The following is a 9,666-nucleotide window of genomic DNA, read 5'->3' on the forward strand; positions in this document are numbered from 1 at the left end:
AACAGTATGCTTGTAAAAAGTGCAATAACGTGTAGGAAACCAAATTCACAATAGAAAACCATAATCACATATTTCACAACAGCAATCAAAAACGAAGAAATTTGTCTATCCTGTTATGTCTATATTGTTACTAGGGTTGCTATGGTTACAGGATAGACAATTGTAGACAAAAACGTTGTTATTTTTTTTTATCGTAACATATAGGTGCAAAACGAATTAAATATTTCGTTGGTTGAAATCATCTTAAGGTCATAACGTCTTTATCTTCCCAATTAAGCATTTACAGGTGCAATACTGATATCGGTAACAGGATAGACAAAAAGGTAACAGGATAGACTTTTATATAGTGATATATCAGGAACGTGCGTTCCTGTTACCAATGAAATAACGAGAAAAGTAAACTAACATACGAGGGATTTACTTGATGTTGGGTTTATTTGAAAGGTGAAAAAAGGCCGAACAATATAAATTGCTATGTTAGACTTGCATTACTGGTGGTAATTTTCACAACCTTTGAAAACCAATTTTTAGAGGCATTTTTCAGTACAACCTGGAAAATTGGCAAACAATCTATTATTTTACAGAATGAATAAATAGAAGTTTATTCTCTTGAAAACCATCTAATTGGCTACGTACAACAAACTCAACATTTTATCTAAACCTTTTCTTAATAACCCAAAATTTCTTTTGAAAATGGTAACAGATAGACAAAATATTGTACCGCCGATCAAAAAATGTTTCAATATATTCTTGTATGACATCATTAAGATTGCATCTTTAATATTTTGTTCTTAAAGCACTGTTCGTTTTGATTTGCTTATGTAGAGGGTTGTTTGAATAAGTAACTTTTAATGTTTTTTTCAATTTCAAAATTCGACATTTTTTGAAAATGACCCATATATGGTAAAAAAATTATGAATATTAAAAGAAACAAACTAATTTTAGTCAAGGTGTTGGGTACCAACTTAAGAGCTGCGTCTTAAATGAGACGTTGTACATCAAAAGTACAAAATAAAGTGATTTCGTTAATTAGTTTCCTTATGTATAAGATAAGTGCATGAAAACTAATATACTATCATTTAATGTAAACCACAACGTAAACAAAGCTTATTAATCAGACGAAAAGGGACAAGGCCAGGTCACGGGGAATATTTATGTTTCATAACTTGTTATTAATACTTAAATTGGTATTGTTTATACAACATTCTTTCGACAATTTCCTGGACTCATTCAAGAAAACATTCCGGACAACACAACGGTCAATTATATATCTGACAAATGGTTTAAAACAAAGTAGCAAACATCCTTTTTTTTTTTTTTACAAATTGGGCCATGGGGTTTGTTTCACCCTTTATTTATAACAATTTAAGTTTCAATTCTTTACTAAATTTTTCTATTTCTTTTATTCTTTCTAAACTATATAGAAAGTTCTTGATGTTTCGCACGTCTAACCAGGTGTCAAAACTTCTCTTGATGTAGTTGTACGTATCTGCTCTCTGATCTTTATAGATAAAGTTGTCCAGCTGAAGTGTATCGCTTCTTACTAATAGATATAAGTTCTGGTCAGGACTATCTATATCTAACACGTACATCTGTTGAGGTAGATATAGGCAGATTTTCTTTACTCTTAACCCTCTGGTATAGCTGCAAGCTTCAAGTTGTTTCTTTTTTCTTTCTCTTTTTTTGTCCGTATCTTTTTCTTGTTCTTTTGTTGATCGACCCTCGGCACACTCTCTGGCGGGATCTTCCTCCATTGTACGTGTTGGTGTGGCAATCAACGTTTCATCAGCCGAGTCCTGGCTTGCTGATGGATTGCTGTCTATAGGCGTGTCTTGTGTACCTGTTTCCATATCCTTAATGATGACATGGTATTTAGGTGAAATTAGAAAAAAAACTAGAACTTAAAATAGATAGTGCTAGAGGGACATATTAAGCTAAAAATATTGATAGGTTAGTAAACTCATTTTTGAGATATTCGAATGTTTAGAAAATGGCGTGATTGATTGATTGATTGATTGTCGTTCTATGCCACTTTCAACTCTATTGTGCTATATCATGGCGGTCAGTTTTATTTGATTGAAAAAACCGACATTCACGGATAGATGTAGTGTCAATAAAAATTTTGCACGCTAACGGCGTCTTTTCTTTTCATTATTTAATAAAATAAGGTTTTAAAAGCTATTTTCGAAAAAGACCATTAAAATCCTTGCTCGTTTTTCAAAGTTTTCACTACTAATCAAACTATTATGCCGCGCCGGAATCTTTCATTTCTTTCCAAATTTTTAAGTAATGCTATGTTAGCACTATCAAGTCATAATTAAACTCATCATAGATACCCAGGACTAAATTTTGTATATACGCAAGACGCGCGTTTCGTCTACAAAAGACTCATCAGTGACGCTCGAATCCAAAAAAGTTAAAAAGGCCAAATAAAGTACGAAGTTGAAGAGCATTGAGGACCAAAATTCCTAAAAGTTTTGCCAAATCCAGCTAAGGTAATCTATGCCTGAGGTAGAAAAGCTTTAGTATTTCAAAAATGATTAATTTTGTGAACAGTTAATTTATAGATATAACCATACCAATGATAATTCATGTCAGCACAAAAAAGTGCTGACTACTGGGCTGGTGATACTCTCGGGGAAATAAATCTACACCAGCAGTGGCAGTGGTTTTAAATAAACTCATGATAGATACACAGCCTTTTAAAAAGCTTGTAATTTTGAAACAAAGGAACGAAAATCTTTAACTACTGTGGAGCCTTCTTAACTAAGGATGCCTTTCATATGACATTTACATTTGTATCATGTGAAATATGAAGGATATGTATACAAAGTTTAAAGACAACAGTTCAAACATAAGCCAAGGTAAAAACAAACAAACATAGAATGTTATACAATCTAAATCATATAAAAGTCATGTAACCTCTGTCAACTAGCATTTTAATCTACACTAAAATGTCTTTTAATATAATTGGACATGATACATTATATGCTTTACTTTATCATGATAGCAAACGAGTAATACTATATACTAATTGTGAAAAGTAAGAATTGTAAAATATGAAGGACCCCCTCCCTAATTATTGAATTCTATCCTTATTCATTGCTCATAATGAATTGGTGTAAATAAGATACACCAGATCGATCGAACGGCGTCTGAGGTACATCACACATCGTTGTCAATATAAATGAAAAATATGCGATTGTCATAAAAGTGAGAGGATTAGCTATAAAACCAGGTTTAATTCACTATTTTCTACATAAGAAGTTGGCTGTATCAAGTCAGGAATATAAATAAGTTATTATCCATAAGTTTGATGTGTTTGATTTTGCCATTTTATGATGAACTTAAAGATTTAAACTTTCATCGGAACTCGGTATTTTGTTATTTTACTTTCTAATACTTACAACGCTACAAATATTCATAGCTACACAGAAATGATGTATATATGGTCATATATTAGAGCTTAGAGAATATACCATTAACTAGATCATCTTAGCTTAGAGATTATACCATCAAATAGATCATGCACCCCCTTCTGATCATTTTACTTAGAGACTATACCATTAAAAAGATCATCTCCCTCTGATAATTCTAGCTTAAAAATTATATCAGTAAATAGATCAGCTTCCTCTTATACTCTTAGCTGCTTAAAGACTATAATACCAAATACATCTTCACTCTATGACCATCTTAGATTATATACTATACTATTAAATATATAATCACACTCTGATCATTAGAGCGTAGAGAATATACCATTAGATAGAACGTCTCCCTCGGATCATCTTAGCGCTTAGATACTAAACTTTTAAATATAATATCTCTCTATGATAATCTTAATAGACCATATTAAATTACCATTTAATAGAGCATAACCCTCTGATAATCTTAGCTTAGAGACTATACCATTTAATAGAGCATATCCCTCTGATCATCTTAGCTCAGAGACTATACCATTTAATAGAGCATATCCCTCTGATCATCTTAGCTCAGAGACTATACCATTTGATAGAGCATATCTCTCTGATAATCTTATCTCAGAGACTATGCCATTTAATAGAGCATATCCCTCTGATCATATTAGCTTAGATACTTTACAATTTGTACCATTTGATAGATCATCACTCTGATTATTTCAGCTTAGAGAATATACCATTAAGTAGAACATCTCTCTCGGATCATCTTAGCTTAGAGACTATACCATTGAATATATCATAATTTTATCCAATGGAAAGATAGAATATGTTACAGGTTTCAATTGCGCTACAAGCTGACATTTAATGCTAATGAATAATTGCTGTCTATATCTTTTCTGTTTTTCTTTTATTTATTTCTATATAAATCCGGCCGTTGTCTTTGGTGTTGAATTACTTTCTTGAGTTTATACCCTTGTTTTTCTCGTAGGGATTGTGTTGCTCAATCTTTAGGGCGCATTCTAGGAACTCCAATGGGGAAAGGGGGTGGGGGGTATCGTTTTTGTCTGAGTCAGAATTTTTTTTCATGCAAAACGCGAACATTTTATTTTTTTTTATGTTTTTCGACGTTATAATAAAATTATTTTTTTCTTCTTCAAAATTTAACACTATAAGGTATGGGGAAAATCTAGATTCAGAATAGTCAACCCCTTTCAAAGTTTAAAAAATGGTCGCTACTTTAATTTGAGTACAATCATTGCATTAAAGTGTAGCACCATTTGATTTTTTTATTCTATTCTTTTACAAAAGGTTTGTTTTTAAAATAGTTATGACTGTTCGTTGTCTCATGCCAGAGTACACATGTTATACGTCAGTTATATGGGAATGATAAGGATGTGCATTTGTCTAGCAAGTATACACATGAATTATTGTATAGATCTATGTACAATATTTATATTTAAAGTCATTCATTAACTTTAAAAAAAAAGTCACTTTGTTGTCTCTATATAGCTGCTCATATGACATGCTTTATATCAGTACGATGTATCAAGCTAGACAGAAATAAGAAAAACGCACCAAACTAATCGTGGATAAAAACCGAAGACTTGTTCTAACATTAAAGGTGTCATATCACCAATTAAAAGTCCCTATCTGTTCAACCAAATTTTACAATTTTCACAGCTTTCTAAATATTTTACCTTAAGTTTAACTTCATAGAAACCAGGTATATCCTGAATTGTACATGTATCAGCTTTCTACATGCCAATTTTCAACAGATGTTTAAATTCATATAAAAAAAGAAAAGGTCTACCAAATAGAGGTACCACTAAAAATAACCCCTGGTTTTCTGGAAATCTTAAATTAGTATACTATGGAGTGCATTAATCCTCAATTTTGAATGCAAACTCGTAAACAAGTAAGTTTTAGCTCAAAATGATCTTAATATATTTTTCTTTCACCAAATTTTTCATTTCTGCCAATTTGTTGATTAGTTTAAGTAAACAATGACATCAAATGCACTATTTTTTGTCTGAGTAGGCCTACTTTCACATACGTTCTAAATTTGAGGGAGTAATTGGTGGTATGACTTTTGAAATCTGATGACAATGCCTTCCAGTAGGAGATTGCAATTTTTACAGAGACAACATGATTTAGTTTTTTCTCCATCAATGTTATATATACATACACTTTTAATTGCAAGATGATTGCGAACATTAGTTAAAACATTATTGGAATCGACATTTTATGTCACATGACTTATTGTAGATTTTTCATGATCTTGATCCCAAATACACTTACAAAATAGGAGCTCCTTAATGATAATTGTTTTTTTAATGTCTTTGGGATTCTAACCAAAGGTGAAGAACTATATATTTATGAATATAGCTTTTACTGTTTAGTCTGTTGTAAGTGATATCAATGATGTTGCTCTGTACTTAAACATCTACTAATTGTGTTATTGTTCAATGATAATTTTTGTTTTGTCTTTCATTTTTGCTAATATGCTTTGTCTATTTAAAAAAAAGCTTGGTAAATAGGATATGTGGAAACTTGTGTTAAACATCGAACGACAAAAAATATTTGACGTATAAATTTTCTGACGACAGACACGCGAATTGTTTCTTTTAAAATTGTAACACGATGATGAGCGCTGTACCCATGTTTTGACTATTTTATCTATTATGTCTGTTTAGTTCACGCATCATTGTAAATATAACGGAATTCGATGAGACTGTCGTATATAGTGAGAGGTTTAGTGCTATAAAACCAGGTTTAATCCACAATTTTGTACATTTGATAATGCCTGTACCAAGTCAGGAATATGACATTTGTTGTCCATTCGTTTTTGATGTGTTTTGTCATTTGATTTTGCCATTTGATTAAGGACATTCCGATTTGATTTTCCTATGAAATCAGTATTTTTTTATCTTAATTTTTCCATGCATAATGATTTATGTTTTCTTAATAGCTTTTTGTTGCTTACAAAAACCTTAATGACAAAGCAGAAGTTAAGTTTCCCTACGCTTTAATGACACCATTGGCCGTTATAAAAGGTATATACAACGGATGAACGCGTCAAAGCCATATCCCGTTCACCGTTCTTCGACCATGACCTCTGAAACAGATCAGTTGCGGATTTTTTCTTACGATCTATACATTGTAATTGGGACATATAGTTGGAACCCCCTTTCTCTTGATTTGTGAACCCCTGCTTTTAAAAATGACTGGATCCGCCCCTGCAGAATTATGCATAGTATCAGAACGCAATGGGTGTCATTTGATAAACAGGACAGATTACATGTCTTACACAACAAAGTCCCCCTCCTTTTTCTCGTTTTTAAACTTTAGTTCAATTACTTAAGCTGAAATGTCGCGTTTTGTTGACATCAGTGCATTCTGTCATTGGTATTGACTTTAAAACTAAGCATCATTTCAGTTTTAAATAATTTCATAGATTTTATATTGAAATTTGTCAGGACTGTTAGTGGGATCATTGCAGCAGTGCACATATGGCATATATCTGCAATATAGAATTGACATAGATGTGCATATAAATAGTAAGATATATAGGTATAATGGACAATTATTCTATAAATTATCATCCATCAACTTAAAAAAAGTTACTTTCTTGTCTCCATGCATACGGCTGCTTATTTGACAAGTTTTAAACTTAGTATATATACAAAATTCTGATGTATCATTTTCGCTCTAATAAGTGTTTGTTGCTATAACAATCTTCTCATATAATGAATTAACGGAAATAGAACCTTGAAACATAATTCAGCTTATGAAAGATGTAAGGTATCATGTTATATCAATGAGACGGCGAGACATATAGACAAAAGAAACAACGAAACCTCTAGACTGATTGATTAATTGTTTAACGCAAGTCATGGCGGCTAGATATGAATATTTTGAGGACACCAAAAAGAACCAACGGTGTTTTGAAGAAAATCTCGCAATCCTATCATAGATTGCACTTCTGTAAATAGTGACAATAAAATTTGCCATAGGTACTCATTTTACGTCAGGTTTACAATGAAGTTTCTTAAAAAAATTATCATATAGTAAAGTTCCAATGTGCACCACTATGTTTTTAAAGGTCAAAATATAGGGTTGTGCGGACTATTTTCAACATTTATATGGACATAACTTTTAAGAGTTTTAGCTTGTATTAAAATCTTGTACTACACATCACTTCCTTTTTGGTCTTCCTCGGAATTTGATTTCACCTCTAGCCATGTGTATTAATACTGGTAACATGCCCAAGATATATCTCTACGACATGAAACATAGAGACCATATCTAGGAACCAGTAGGTAAAAACATATCTAAATGGTATAACATATATTTTTAACATTATCTAAAAGCGCGAGGTTTGGCTAGCCACAAAACCAGGTTCAACCCACTATTTTTTTATTAAAATGTCCTGTACCAAGTCCGGAACATGGCAGTTGTTAACTAATAGTTGGTGTCTATGTATGTTGCATTGTCTTTTTTACACTTCAGTGTTCTGTTGTTACATTGTTTTCCACTTATAGTTGATGTGTTCCCTCGGTTTTAGTTTGTAACAGGGATTTGTTTTCTCACAATCGATTTATGACTTTTTAATAGCGGTATACTACTGTTGCCTTTACCATGTTTACAAATCTCGGGTGGTTTGTGAAACAGCTACAAATAAACTCATCAAAAATACCAGGATTAAAATAAATGCAACCCAATGGTCAATTGAGATCGAAGTCGCATGCACTTTGCAATGGGAGTGCTTCGAACTAACAGCCTGGGTGTCGACATGTGACTGTTCAGAATTAAATGAACTACTGAAACCACTTGGCTACAGAGGAGATGCGACATCTATAGGTCAATATACAATATCCAATTTTAGACAAATGACTTTGCAATATATGAATTTTGCACATATTCTGTACTGAATATGTTTCAAATGTTAAATGAGACAATTGAAGATTTGCGGTAACACAAGTTCCAGTTAAGGAATACAAAATATTCAATCTCATTTAAATCAGATCTTTCACTTTATTCCGTTAGATGTGTTAGTCGCACGCTCGTGTAGGCTGACACGAACGACTATACAATATATTGGATCAAAGTAAAAGATCTGGTTTTGCTTCAGTCACTGTATGCCTGTATTTATATCTTAATGTTCTATCATCTCATTAACATTAGATCTTTAACTTTGCCCCAATATATTTCATAGTATTTCGTGTTTGCTGATACACGAGCGACAAACGAATGATGTAACGAAGAAAAGTGAAAGGTCTGATTTTAATGAGAAAGTAGAACATTAGGATATAACTACAGACAACCAGTGATTAATGTAAGCACTCAATTTAATTTATTGAAAAATAAACTGCAACGTAAACAAAAAATATCAATAAAAAGTCGTTTAAGGAGGATGGTTTGAATGCAGTATGATACTTCATTCTAGGATGTCTTGCAAAAAAGAGATACCAGCTGAACAAAGCCTTTAATTATATGTTCAATAGTACTATGAATTCCCGATTTTTGTATCAGGTTAAAGACTATATATACTACTTAATTCAGATTAAACATGTATTTTGTTGTTAAAATGAATTAAGGGAGTTCGCTTCTCAGTTTCCAAATAGTTAACTTTTCAAAACACTAGTATACATTGATAAGTGACTAATAAAGGAATCAAAAGAGCAAACAAAAATATATGTAGGTCAATGTGCTTGTTTTCGAGATATTAGCCATTGAAATGTTGGCGGGAAAATGTTCTCTCTTGCCCTTAATAACTTTATCATTGACAAGTTTAATTTCTCAAAAACTATTAAAAGATAATTAAAATGTTATGAGACTTTTACAGTTGGTTTATTATTATACGTGTAAAAGATTTATAAAAAGAAAAAAGGGGGTCAATGGGCAAAATTTTATAAGGCATTTAAATAGATAAAACCAGAGGATTCTGAAAATCTCACAAAAATTCCAAAACATGACAAGCGAACTTCCTGAAAGTATCTTGTCTTCGGAGTGGCACATGTATAAACAATGAATTGTGATCGCTCAGCCTTTCATAACCTGTGACATAACTGTATCACATCATAAGAACACATTGTAGATATCAGTTGTAAATATCTTTAATTCATTACATCGGCAGGAACCACAAAAATATCCCAACTAAGTTTAATCACAGTAATTGAAAGCTATTTCAAAGCCTATTAAGTGCTAAATAATAGATAGTATTGAAAATTTCCTCGGTATCAATAGG

Source organism: Mytilus edulis, chromosome 13, assembly GCF_963676685.1.
Source record: "Mytilus edulis chromosome 13, xbMytEdul2.2, whole genome shotgun sequence".
Lineage (NCBI taxonomy): Eukaryota > Metazoa > Mollusca > Bivalvia > Mytilida > Mytilidae > Mytilus > Mytilus edulis.